The following is a 13,897-nucleotide window of genomic DNA, read 5'->3' on the forward strand; positions in this document are numbered from 1 at the left end:
ATGCTTCATATATCATAAAATTGCCATCCATTCATGTAGGCTATCTTACTGAACAAAACATGTAAATACTGTAAATATTTGTTGGCTTATTATTCTGAAATAATAAAAAATCTAATGTCAAAATCCCATTGGCTTTTGGTGGAAGAAACCCATCATGTTTGATATACTGTTAGTTTGGAGAGGTGGTCTGCTCATCATCATCATCAGCAGATTGTGTTGCACTATGAAATAGATAAAGCATCAGATTTGAGATGTGCAATGATAATCACCTGTGGCTGATTCTGTCTCTATTCTACATTACTCACAGGAGTCACCGTTACTTTGATGTCTCACAAACAGACCATCTGATTGTTCTCTACTTTGTTTTTGTGTGATGGAGGTCATAACTGTAAAAAAAACACAAAAAAAAACAATTTTTTTTTAGTTTATGAATTTACCTGGAAATACAGAAAGACCCTGTTCTCAAGGTGGGGCTTGAACCCAGAACCTTTTTGCTGTGAGGAGACAGTGCTGACCACCGCACCTCTCTAAATCGACACAATTTAGGAATATTCAATATAAGGTGTCATCTATCTATAAATGATCATTTTTACATTTGTAATACTGTTGGAGTAATTTTACATCTGGCACATGAGCTTAAAGGTCAGTGGCATCCAGTGAATGGGTGGTTGTATTAGTTTTGGTACGGAGTTGCTCTGAGAATCTGCAGCACTACATACAGTTTGCTTGAAGTGACACTTTGAGTCTGATCTCAGGCAGCTTTCAAATGGGCAGAATAAACCTGAAGAAATTTGAATCAAAGCAGATGAACAGCAGATGATGTAAATAGAAAAAATAACCCCCCAAAAAACATGAGACCCTTAAAGCTGCTACAAAGTGTAATGATTTTCCTTCCAAGTGCTTTGTACTTCTGCTGAGATGTATTGAGCGTAGATTAAAAACACAGTATTAAATGCTGGGTAGGATTAGTATAGTCTAGAAAAAAACTCTCTGAAAAACCAAAGCTGATCTTCACACCAGAACTACAATATTTTAACCACAACTGCAATCTGCACCCAATCTGTCAATGAATGGACCAGTGAGGGAAGTGCAAATGTGAAGCACGTATATAAAAATAATCTAATTTTGTAGATGTTAATGATGATTGTCTGTTTTTCTGTCGACAGGATCATATGAAAACTATGAGGCTATTTTCATCAAACCTGCTGGAGGGCTGCAGAATAAACCAAGGACAACTCCCTTAAATTTGGGGGCGAAATAGTCATAGCACCACCTGGTGGGACCAGGAATCATTGTTGAAGTTTTTAATCGTATAATGTATTCCTCCTATATTAGGCCAACAAGATCCATCTCAAATTTGGTCAGAAACACCTAAAAAACTTGGTGATGGGTCACTATGAAGACTGTGAGACACTGTGTTAAAGTGCTGAGGTGAAAAATTCGTCAAAGAACAAAACTGCATTCTGGGTGGTCAGGTCTTTTCCCAAAAAATGTAATGCTTAAGGCCCACTCATCACTGCTGCAGCTTTAATTTAGACCCTAAGAACAAAGTGCAAGGTGCAGAAAGTTGGGGGTACGAAGAAGTATGGGCTCTCTGAGTGGTTCGTAGTTCAATTCTAAGTTTGCTTGCAGTTTTATAAGGCATAAAAAACTATAATAGTAAAATTCTTGTTAACATCCATTTTATTTCGCTTGCGTCTACCATTTGTGTAACTGTATGAGTGAGAAGTAACATTCAAGAAAAATTTCAACAATTATGTGTGAGTTATTTAAAGATGCAAAAGTAAGTTTACAAAGCAGCTTATCATGCCTCACTCGAGCCTCATTAAAAGTTTGGTATTTGAGCAGTATCCTTATTAAAAGTTGTTGCATGATTTACTGTTTGTGTAAAGCTGTGGCATCACTGCAAGCGTTTGAGTCTAACAAAATATACTTTATATTTTAAACTGTGCCTTCTTAGTGTCAGTATTTTGAGTGAGTGTTGCTATTTTGAGAGGTGCTACAACAGGATATCTTGAAGCTCATCGAAGACTTATTAAAAGATGGAGATATTTGTGCACAGTCCTCAGAGTGACAAGCTTCCTGTCAGCAAACACAGGTTTAACAATTATCACAGTAAAATATTACAACCAGATGATTGTGATTGAATATCCTCAACATTCAAGGTGAAACATGGAACAAATACAGAAAACCTGGACAGAGATGCCTGCCAAGACTCTTCGTATGCTTATAAAGATGACTTGTGAACATTAAAGTTAGACACTCAAGGGTTTGACGTCTCTCTCATAGCTTGTCTTCTTCTACATCTGCATGTGTCACACAGCAGAAAAAATTTCACTGCATGTCCTGAGTGACCATCCTTCAATAAGCTGATAGATCAAAAGAGAGAAAAGGTTCAGATGTACCTCAGTTGCTGGCTGGAGTAGTGCAGCATCCACTTCTCTGCATGTCGCCTTCTTCGCTGCTGCCTCGGAGCTCAAATGATCCCATCAAGGCAAATATAAAACGCTCTCCGTTGCTGTTATCACTTCAACACTGTTGCTGCCATTCACGCATGAAAGCTGCATCCATGATTGAGTGATTACAGGTATGGATGGTGAAAATGTGCTCCCCAGCTCACACAGGGCTCCAGTGCTCACAGAGAGAGATGTGAGGGAGGAGAGCACAGCACTAAACCCTCCCTCTCCTCTCATCGCTCTGTTCTTTCTCTGTCAATCTTTTTCTTCTCTGACTTCATATTTTCCTTATTGCTTCCCATGTTTACTTTCAAATGGGCATAAAATGAATATTCATACGTCCTTTTTCTTGCTCTCTTATTTCTAGCATTGACTATTCTAGCAGGAGCAAGGCAGAGAAGGGCAGAGAAAGGCAGACACAACTGGAAACAGGACATCTGTGAGTGTATTTATGGGGCTGAGGGAGTCTGTGCTTTGAGGGGAGGATCGACGCTCATCCTCTCTTAAATAAGCAGCTGCTGGCATGTAACGGAGAGGGATCGACAGGCTGCATAAGTACAAAAGGATAAGTAGGGAAGGTGAGGAACAGCAGGGGGATTCGATCAGTACCTTGCACTGTTGATATGTCTCTAAGAAAGGCAAATAGACAATGAAAATTTTGTTTGCTGTTTATCGGGTTTAAAAAAAGCACCAAATTGCCTTCAAAACCTGAGTGACATTTTTTGACATTTAAAGATAGCTTCTTGGGAACCATTAAGTAGTATTGTTCCTCTTTTGAAAGGTGACATTTAGAAGAAATACTAAGCTACTGAGGGTAATCCACCAAATTGGAGGCTAAACTTTGCTAAATCACAGATTGTGGCTATGTGTCACATGGCTTTGATGTGTAATAAATTGTTGTTATGTAGAAGCATGCTACATGCACAAGAAAAATTGGTAAACAGATACTATGCAACATTTAAATTAATCTAATATGCACACAGGCAGGTTTCATGTACATAAATGTGTTGCTTTTTTCTTCATAGTGCAGGCCTTGCTTCAACCAGCTGTTACCATCCCACCTAGTTTTTTTCAAAATGAGACCTAAGGGTGAAACAGCTGTGGCCTTTCAAAGTTTCAATTCTCACCTTTAAATGTTATCCACAATTATGGCAATTTGCAAGGAAGGTCAGGCTTCAGCAGATTTTTTTTTTCTTTAGAAAAGTTTTCAGTTGAAAAACAAAGTTGCACTATAGGACGTGTGATATATTAACTTGGAGGGGAAAAAAGTTTTTTTTTCTAAATAATTCAGATAATTACGTCTGAATTATGAAAATGTTTTTTTCATGAATAATCTAGACTTTTGAGGAAGGTTTTCATTTTTTTTTAATTCTATAGCAGTATAATATGTACCATCTGTTTAATCATATAAGACATTTGGGGTGGCACCTCATATGTTATCCATACAAATAATAGCATAGTAACACATTATTGTGCATTCACCTGTGGTTGAGCCAGAAGACTGACCTCAAATGAAGTGCATTTCCACCATATATGGTGGAGAACAGGCTTTTGGACAGAACTCTATTACTCTATTATAACTATTACTTATTTAACTACAAAGTGGTATTACAATACAGGATAAACCAGCACCAGCTTGTACAATTAGGACATTTACTCCCTCCATCCATCTATCAACGTTCAACTGCTTGTCCAAGTTGGGGTCGAGGAGATGTAATGAGGAACCTCAACCCCCACCCCAACTTTCACTGGTCCCATAACCTGCTCTAAATGGGGGAACCCAAGATGTTCTGACTGTCTTCACACCAAACACGAATGCAAATTTCGCGTCACGTTATTCGCGCAAATTTGACGCCGGATCATTCCGTCCATTTGTGTCATTCGCACGAATACGCTAATTCGCTCACCTGCCTGAGTAGCGAGTATTTACGGCAACGTTTCTTTCCGCCATTTCACCATGAATATTCACAGAACTGTTGCGTTGTACCTGCCATGGAAGGCAGAAATACGTCGGAAAACTAAACGCCGTCGTATCTGGGTTATCAACACCATCTAGAGGCGAGTTCGGTTCACCGCTCGGTGAACCGAGCTCGCCTCTAGGGGTTCCGTCTGGACAACCGCCGCTTCAAGCGGTATTTTCGGATGACGACTGGCCAGTTTGACGACCTGCTAGCTAGGATCGGTGACAGAATTTCACGAATGGACACCAATTTATTCAACTGCTTCTTGCATACCGGGTTTCCACACATAGCCACAACTTGTCCGCCATCTTGTCAGTCACAGTCAGCCGTGACGTCGGGACATCCTCAAAGCTGATTGGCTGTCTTGACGCAAATTTTTCGGCAAAGTTCAATATTTTCAACTTGCGCGAATGGCGGATGTTTCGCCTCGCGAATTCGCGCATTCGCCTCATTCGCGCTGCCAGACTGAAAATTCGTGTCATTAGCGCATTTGTATTGACTTTGAATGGAAACTGTTCGCGCGAATGCGCAAATTCGCGTTCGGTGTGAACGCACAGTCAGGCTAGTGTGGAGATATAATCCTTTCACCTGAGCCTTGGTCCGCCCTGCGGCTTCAGAACACCTCCCTATGGAGACCAGGGGCCTCATGTATCAACTTGGTTTACGCAAGAAAAACTTGCGTACGCAAGGATCTTGCGCTGTTTCACGCCAACTCTGGAGGTGCCGTATAAGTTGGCGGAAAGCCGATTCTTGCGTTAACTTTACTTTGGTCAGTTGGCGACACCCTGTGGCGAAATTTGGTAACTGACATTATTTGATAACCGCACATTCATCGGGTCCAAAAAGCCTTCCAGCGGGAGATGGCGGACCGTTCTGGGGTGAGTCAGTCGACCCTCAGCCGGGCCATGCCCTGGGTGGTGGACCTGATCATTGAACAGGACAATATTAATTTGCAGCAATAGCCGGATTCTCTAATGTTTAATTCTCTAATGACTGCACTGATGTTGCCATAAAAGCGCCGTTCCCTTACGTTCATCGTAAGGGTTTCCACTCCATCAATGTGCAGATCATCGATGCGAAGAGGCTGGAGGGATGGACGCCGATCTCGGCCAGGCAGCCGTCATTGCACACGTGAATTTCATTTCCACAATGTGAAAGGGTAAGAAGCTACTACACGATTCATGAAGACGGATTAATTTATTAATGATGACTCTGACCCGGTGGACGGGCTGGCGCGGTAGCCGGCAGGTGTGCTGCAGGTCGGCGGCATGGCTGACGGATCAATTTCTATTAACCATATTGGTTTATTTAATGTCTGATTCTGTGTATTTGTTGCCTTTACATTTGTGGCAAAGCATGTGGAAATGTTGCTAAGAAATGGCGTTGCCACTTACCCTCCAGGCTCTCGGAGTCAGCGTGGGTGGTGGCGACAATCCCCCCCACAGAGGTGCTGCCCGTGACTGCCGCCACCCGCTGCTCAAATTCCGTCAGGTGCCCCTCTCCCTGACCCCCACCTGTCTGGCCCGCACTCCTCCGGAGGGCAGCTGTACGCCGCTTGACCTCCACCTTGATGTCCTGTTAGTGCCATTTTCCATGTTGTTATTTAAATTTAGATTGAAGCCAATTGATTATTGTAGTTATTGCCTTTAGTGATTGTGCAGTGTTTAACTTTAGCCAATAACAGGTCCAACCACTTTTTTTAATCTCGCGGGCGTGCGTTGCTCTGAGCCCACAGCGCCTTCACCCTCTCACTTCTTATCCCACTCACAACCTTTATTGTTTATACTGACACCACTGGAAAGGCTGTCAAACAAACTCTGCTGTCTCTCCTCCACCTTCCCGACCAGCTCGCATGCCGTGAGCCTCTTTTTCTTGGACATTATTTTGCGATGGCCAACAGCAGAAACCTCCATTTAAATGAATTTGCGTATTTATAGGTGGGCGTAACGGGGGCAGGCCCGGTCACTCCGACACCTGCGCTCAATTCCATGCTGATTGGGAAGTATCAAGGAAACGTGCGTGGATTCTGGCGTTCGCACACATTGATACATCCGGATTTTTATTTTTTTGTGTACTCAACTCTCTCTCTTCTTGCGACCGCAAGATTTTATTATGAGATCCACGCAAGTATTGGTACACGAGGCCCCAGGAGGCCTCACATACAGATGCCAAAACCAACTTATCCCAAATGTCAGGTGATTTTCACCCATGCTATTAGGTCACATGATTTTCATTGTATTGCTGCTGACTGAGTTGCATGAGTCCTTGGGTAGCTTCAGTCTGCTCACTGACATCATCAAAGATGGGTGTGTTTCTCTGCTCCATCCCTGTTTGTTTCAACAGGCACATATTCTGGTTATTTTAACATTAGTGATGGTGTTCCTAACTGGGGCAGCACGGTGGTGCAGTGGTTAGCACTGTTGCCTCACAGCAAGAAGGTATGGGCACGGGATCTTTCTGTGTGGAGTTTGCATGTTCTCTCCGTGCATGTGTGGGTTCTCTCCGGTACTCCAGCTTCCTCCCACCGTCCAAAGACATGCAATTGGGGACTAGGCTAATTGGATACTTTAAATTGACCGTAGGTATGAATGTGAGTGTGAATGGTTGTTTGTCTCTATATGTTGGCCCTGCGATGGACTGGCGACCTGTCCAGGGTGTACCCCGCCTCTCACTCATAGCCGCTGGGATAGGCTCCAGCCCCCCTGTGACCCCCAACAGGAATAAGCGGAAGACAATGGATGGTTCCTAACTGATTAGTTAGTGTTCTAGGGTTAAGTGGCTCTTGTTGACCCAAAGGAGCAGCGGCTCTATTCCAAGTCCCAGATGGATAACTGAGAACCTTATCCCTAAGCCCTCCCAAGGAAACCTATTCAGGTCGCTTTCATCCACGATGTCATTCTTTCTGTCATGACCCACATTTCATTTCATGACCACAGATGAGAATGGGAATGAAGTCCGATCATTGGAATAAGAACTTTGTGTTTTGGCTAAGGACTGTTGTCTTGTATGGATACATTTAAACTCAAACTCAACATTCAGACATTTGCCACTCTGTGCCCTTTACTGCAAACGTCTACCTTAGAAGTTAGAAAAGGAACACAAGGTGTCATAAGAGGAGAAATGTTCAAGGTACAAGCATCTAGAGCAGCCAAGAGGACATTTCCTGCTGTGCCAAACTCTAGAGCAGTATGTTCTGCATTAACCTGATTTAGTCAATTTATTTCTGCAAAATAGCATGCCATCACATTATTGTTGATATGGGTGATGCGTAGATGCTTTAATCAAAAACTTTTTTATGTGCCTGTATTTTTTGCTTTGCAAGAGGAACATGTAGGTCAAAGCACTTGGGGACCATGTGAACACTCTGTATTGGTCTCCAGGGAGGTGAAGGAAACATTTAGGACAAAGACTTGCACAGTAATCTCTATCCTGCAGCACAAAACTATAACATGAATATTTTCCTTTATAAAAAGATATGAAAACCGAATACGATAAAATGAATGCAACTTATATACATTACATGAGTTTGTGATTATAGTCAACTACACAAGAGCTTTTGACAGCTGATTGCACTTTCAATATGCATTGTTTGGCTTATGGGTTATCTTATGTTTAGAGCAATTCAAGAGGCTACCAAGATAAGTCTCTGATGGGTAAAATGAATCTAATTTGAATATGCTTCAAGACAACAATTTACACAAACTCTAGCAATGATAGGACAAAGAAGCCAAGAAAGACATAGAGAGAGAGAGAGAGAAAGCAGGTCAAAGAAAGTCGCATCCAAAAAAGAAAAGGCTCAGACAGGCTAAATGGCTTAGTATTTTGTCCTGGGCTGTCTCAATGGGCAGTGAAAAATGTGTGTCAATTCATCACTTACAAAAATCTTTGAAGCAAGGCTTTCCCAAACCAGCAAACAAATCATTTCCCTCACTCAATTGGTATTTTGTGGCTGATTCCCCGGCTCAATAATTCTGCACTCAATAGTAGTATAGCAAACAGATTCAATGACAGGTGTCATAAACTGACCAAGCTTTGGCTTAACACAGAATGATGTATACTTCCTTTTCTACTCCCCTAGATTTTTACTTACAAATGCAAGATAATGATCCATGTGTACTCAGTGATGTGATGTGATGTGATACACGAGTAAGCTCTGAGCCCAGCTGTAACTCAAGACACTCAACACACACACACACACACACACACACACACACACACACACACACACACACACACACACACATGAATCGACATTCATTCTGGCAGCTTAGAATTGAGAAAGTCCCCATTTGGAAACATCTCAAGAGCAACATGACACAACAAACAGGCAACACAGTCATCCCATGGATGGAGGGAATCTGCAGGTCCAAGGTCAGTGTAAGCTAAGGTGAAGAAAGAAGAGATTTCTCTTAAAAATTTCAACATGTCTTCCAACCCATACATTTATTTGTTCTGACTTTCTGGCTTGATGCATTTTTATCTGCTCAACAACAAATCACACTTTATCAACATATCCTGGGTGCTGATGGAGTCTCTTCTTCATACTGTATGTCTGTGGTTCCTTGCTACCATTTTGGGTTTGAACTTCGACCTTCTGCAAATGGTCGCATATTCCACATTCAAGCATCACCATGCATGGTTGCTGGATTCACTGCTCTTTTGCAGTCATCCCAGCTTGTTCACAAATGAAAGCATTTGTGGGTTACTGAGCATACAACTGGGAAAAGAAGATGTGGATTATAAAGGACAATGAGCTTGAGAGTTGGCAAACAGACATTATTGGACAGTTTTGATGTTGTTTGTAGGTTATGGGTTTCATTAGCTTAAAACTCAATTCATGTTGCTAGCTATTTGTGCATTCTGGAGTCACAAAGAAGAAATGCAACAGTCAGAAAACACACATTTGTAAGTACTTGAAATGCAAAATACTGTTCTTGGGTGAAGTATTGCTTTCATTTAAAGAAGAGCTATAAAGTGTCGTAAAATGAATTTCATGGAAAATATGACCCCAGACAGTCAAATATGTGCATACTGGCATTAAAATGACCAGAAATATCAGATACAGTTCTTCTGTTCAGTTACCTGATATAATAATAAAGCAGCAGTTCAGATGTTACTGTACTTCCATCTTTGAAGCTATGGTTCAGCCTGACAGCATTTTCTACTGTATGAATTATTAACCAGCCAAATGGCCTTGTTTCTTTTTATTCAATATAAAAACACTGCTGTCTTGTCCATGTTGAATTCACTTGGTTTAAGGGTCCTCTAAATGTGAATATGAAATTCACATAAATGTCTGTTTCATTGAAAAAGAAATCTAAAACAGTAAATCTGTAAGCTACATTTTTCCTATTATTCTTATTGTAACAACTTCCCATGTATTTTTGTTTGTATTTACTGTACTATTAATATCTAGAATCTTTATCTGGTGGTGAAAAATTGTCCATCATGAATTTACCATTCTATTCAAGCAGTATTCAGAATTCAAGGTGTGTGGCTGAGTTGATGAAGACAAACTGAGAAATTGCACATAGAGAAAAAAAAACACTATCTGCCATGAGGTCTGTGTAGGTTCTCATTCATCCAGGTCATCGTAGATCGAAGCGAAGTAAAATCTGGTCAACTGGACGTAAGTTTAAACTTACGTCCAGTTGACCAGATTTTACTTCGCTTCGATCTATCTGCCATGAGATACATATCAGAAGGGAATGAACAGGAATGTATGGGGTACACCAGGGAGTTGTTGCTACAGGTGGACCAAACAGGCAGACATGGGTTAGCTCGAAAACACAATTTATTCAAGGCACTGAGGGGTGAATGGCAGAGGGAGTGGGGGGGCTGCTGGTGGTTCAGCGGGGTAACTGACGGTGGTGACAGATGGAGGAGGAGGTCCAGGATGAGGCACAAGGAGGATTGAGGTCAAGGAGGGAGCGGGTCCTTTTGGCCGTTAACTGGCACGGCCGGGGATTCTAGGGAGGCAGGAGAGCAGAGCAGAGCAGAGACGTGAGACAGGAGACAGGAGACAGGAAGCACAGGAGATCAAAACTCGAGGTAGCAAGTGATCAAAAAACAATACTCGAGGGACCTGACGCAGTTAAGGCGTGGTAGACTGTAAAGATCTGGCGGTGAGTGGCTAGAGAACCGGAGCATTTAAGCTGGTGAGTGATGAGTTGATAAGTAGCAGGTGTGCCAGTCAGCAGCAGCCAGCATTGGGACCCGCCCTTGAGGAGGAAGGAGGAAACACACGCAAGGAGGGGAGGGGGCACTGGGGGAAGACCAGGGTGGGTGTAACAGGAATATGTTGACTATGACTGTTCACTTTCATATAAATGCCACTAAGACAAAGGAGATGGTGATTGAAATTGCAGGAGAGTGAGCCAGACAACAAATACCTGTTCACTTCAACAATAACGAGGCACAATACAGATGACCTGAACAAAAAGGGACAGTCACAGCTGCTGAGGAGTCAGAGCGGGGACAATTACAAACATTTTTTAAAAGCATTGTGATGGATTATGACTATGGTTGCATCAGCAGTCCTCTATGTAGCAGAGGTGGGAGCACGTACAGAGACAATAGACGGTTTAATAAACTGATCAAAAGTTTAACTGTGTCCTGGACTGTCCCCTAGGTTTTGAGGTGGGGGTGGATGGGAGGAAGACATTGTGACATAACAACAATAAATATGCATTTGACCAGGCTGCCATGCTTCTTAAAGGAACACACTAAATTTTTTAGAAATGCACTTTTTCGTACTCTCCAGAGCCAGACAACAAAATAGACCTTCTCTCCTCAGTGCTGCATTGGGTACCTGAGACCCACAAAGACCAGCTGGCCACTAGTTAGCTTAGCACAATTATTGCCAGTGGACAGAGGTTAGTTTTCATCTCTTAAAAGCATATGAATCCTATTTTCTCCACAATGATGTACGGGTTGTAACGTCACCCCGGATTGGCTGGTGGGTATAACGAGCCCCTGATTTGCTGGCAGGATGGCAAATCCAGGCCCCATTCCCATGAATGGGCGCTGTTTCAAACATGGCGCCCCGATGAGCTGGGTGGTGTGCACCAGACGCGTTAGCGCTGCATCCCGCGGCTAGGTTTGCTAAGTAGGGGTAGTGAGTCCCTCACTGGATCGCCGTTGGATTGGGATCGGCTTCGTCCAGTGTTGTCGCCAAGCGGTCGCCGCCGGTTGGATAATCGATGACAACATACGATCATCTGCCACCCTAACTCATCGCTTTCCCCGGTACGCTAAAAGCTAACCGATTGCTTCTGTAAACCGACTGACACTTAATACATCTCTGCCAGGTGAGCGCGTGTGATATTGTTGTGTTGGCTACTTGATGATGAGAGCTGCTGTTTTTTTTCCCCCCCTCTCTTCCCTTTTGGATTAATTCAAACTGTCAAATGAACTCCTGAACTGACTCTGAGCTGAACTGAAAAAGAGAAATGTAATTGTGTTGAAAACGAATCTGAGTTGTTGTTTGCCTACTTCTGTTGTTCTGGGCTGGGGTACTTGCAAGTTGATGAAGGGAAGTTTTCATTGTTTGCTGCTTACATTCAGGGTTGATATATTTTGTGGTCATCAAAGTTTATTGTTGATGCTCCCTTGTGTGCGTGTGTGAGGGGGACTAAAATGTGACAGAAAAAAAAGACTAAGACAAATAATCAAGTATCATTCATTGTCAGGCTTTATGCCTGGCTGGCATCCCAGAACAACCCAGTTCCCGAAAACTGTGACTTAAAAAAAATGGCACCCCAGATGGGACAAAAACCTGAATGAAAGCAGAGAATCAAACAAAATAAGGAACATAAAGGCTGGACCCTTCACCAAAACCCAGAACATAAAGACAAGGCCTGAGAAAATAGCCGCTGCAAACACCCACATGAGCGGAGCAGGTGCAGACCAAACCTTTGGACAGGTCACTTCTCTCACGTTCCTCAAAATGGATTCTTGTGGACCTGAGGAACTCACACAACCTCTGATACCGCTTCCACTGGGACCTCAGACCACCCAACCAGCCGCAGCTCAAGGGGAAGGCAGAAAGGAGGAAGTGGAGGAGCTGAAACGCTATGTGGAAACACATATAAACAAAATGGCCTCTAGGTGGGAGACTAAAATAAAAACACTGGAGGACAAGATGGAGAAACACTTCCAATATTTCAACCAACAACTCTCATCAACAATAAACTGGCACCTGAAACATTATCACACAGAATTACTATCCAATCTGAAATCCGTCATGGAACCAATGGTTTCAGTCGTCCAACACGTGGAAGAGGAAGTGAGTCAATGCGCTGCGAGCATCTTCACTCTGACCGATGAAGTGAATCATCGCAGCTTAGCTCCTTTTATGTGTCCTACAGCATTGGTGGATGTTTCAGTGCAGACCCTCCCGCCACTCTGCCACCCTGTACCAACACAAAGACACAGACTCCAGTCAACTATTTTACCCGGTCGCCCAGAGCAGGACCTTGTTTCTCCTCTTCCACCAGAAAGTCAACATGACCTAAGAGCTGTTGGTGGTGGGAGGAGCCCCATTAAAATGCAGTTTCCTACCTTTGGGAGAATAGAGGACTCTCAGGACCCCCTCTCATTCTTGGAGCGTTGCAAAGATTATCTTGTGTTACATCCCCTCCATGACAATGAACTAATGGCAACGCTTCGGAACGCGCTGCATCGGACGGCTCGGGACTGGTAGGATGTTGCCCGCCTTGATATCCACACCTGGCAGCAGTTTGAGAGACAATTCACTTCAGCATTCCTGTCAGAGGATTACCAGGATGAACTTGCTGAAAGAGTCAGAACCAGGGTACAAAGAGAGAATGAAAGCATCAGGGACTTTTTATTTGTATAAAATCACTGCACAAATCACAACAAAAATCATGTCATGACACTTTATAAGTAGAAAAGGTCTAGCACCACACTTCTTCAATGAATTTACACCCAACAATTCTGTTTCTGTTGATGGACAGACAGGGACGTGAACAGGTGCTGCTTAGGGTGGCAGCTTGAGCCTCTTCAGGTCTGTAGCCTCCTCCAGCAGCAGCAGCAGTCAGGGATCTGGGAAGTGGGGAAGCACAAAGACTGTGGAGAAGAAGATGAGTCAGTAACACATGAGTATAGGAGGACACAGAAGAGGAGAGAGAAACCCAAAAAATAAATGTATAGAGGGTGTCTGCATCCTGGACTGAAACTGGTAGACTGTTCCACAAGGAGGGGAGCTTGATAGCTGAAGGCTCTGGCTCCCATTCTACTTTTAGGGCACGTTTCCACAGGCTCACTTGGACTTACGTCAACATACGTCATCTACTTCGTATCATCTTGGCCTCGGTGGAGTATTTGTCGATCACTTGGTAAAGTCTTTTATACTTTTCTTGGGTATTCTTGCCTGCCTTGCCTGTCTGTCGTCCCTTACTTTTGTTTTAAGCAAAAACCACTGACTTAGCAACTGGCATAATGCTTCCTCCATGTTGT

The 13,897-nt window shown here is 43.1% G+C and overlaps 1 protein-coding gene across 3 annotated transcripts in view; it reads right to left on the bottom strand.

Moving 5' to 3' along the window:
* b3gat1b (beta-1,3-glucuronyltransferase 1 (glucuronosyltransferase P) b) overlaps positions 1 to 2,624 on the bottom strand; it is a 43,670-nt gene extending 41,046 nt beyond the window's left edge. For all 3 annotated transcript variants that reach the window (XM_086227000.1, XM_086227001.1, XM_086226994.1), the window contains exon 1: positions 2,406 to 2,624. The gene's annotated coding sequence lies outside the window, so the exon portion shown is untranslated. The remainder of the gene's footprint in view (positions 1 to 2,405) is intronic.
* Between the last annotated feature and the right edge of the window lie 11,273 nt (positions 2,625 to 13,897).

The sequence above is a fragment of the Aulostomus chinensis genome, chromosome 15, assembly GCF_037954235.1.
Source record: "Aulostomus chinensis isolate RoL2024-O1b breed Wild chromosome 15, RoL_Achi_v1.0, whole genome shotgun sequence".
NCBI classification, from domain to species: domain Eukaryota; kingdom Metazoa; phylum Chordata; class Actinopteri; order Syngnathiformes; family Aulostomidae; genus Aulostomus; species Aulostomus chinensis.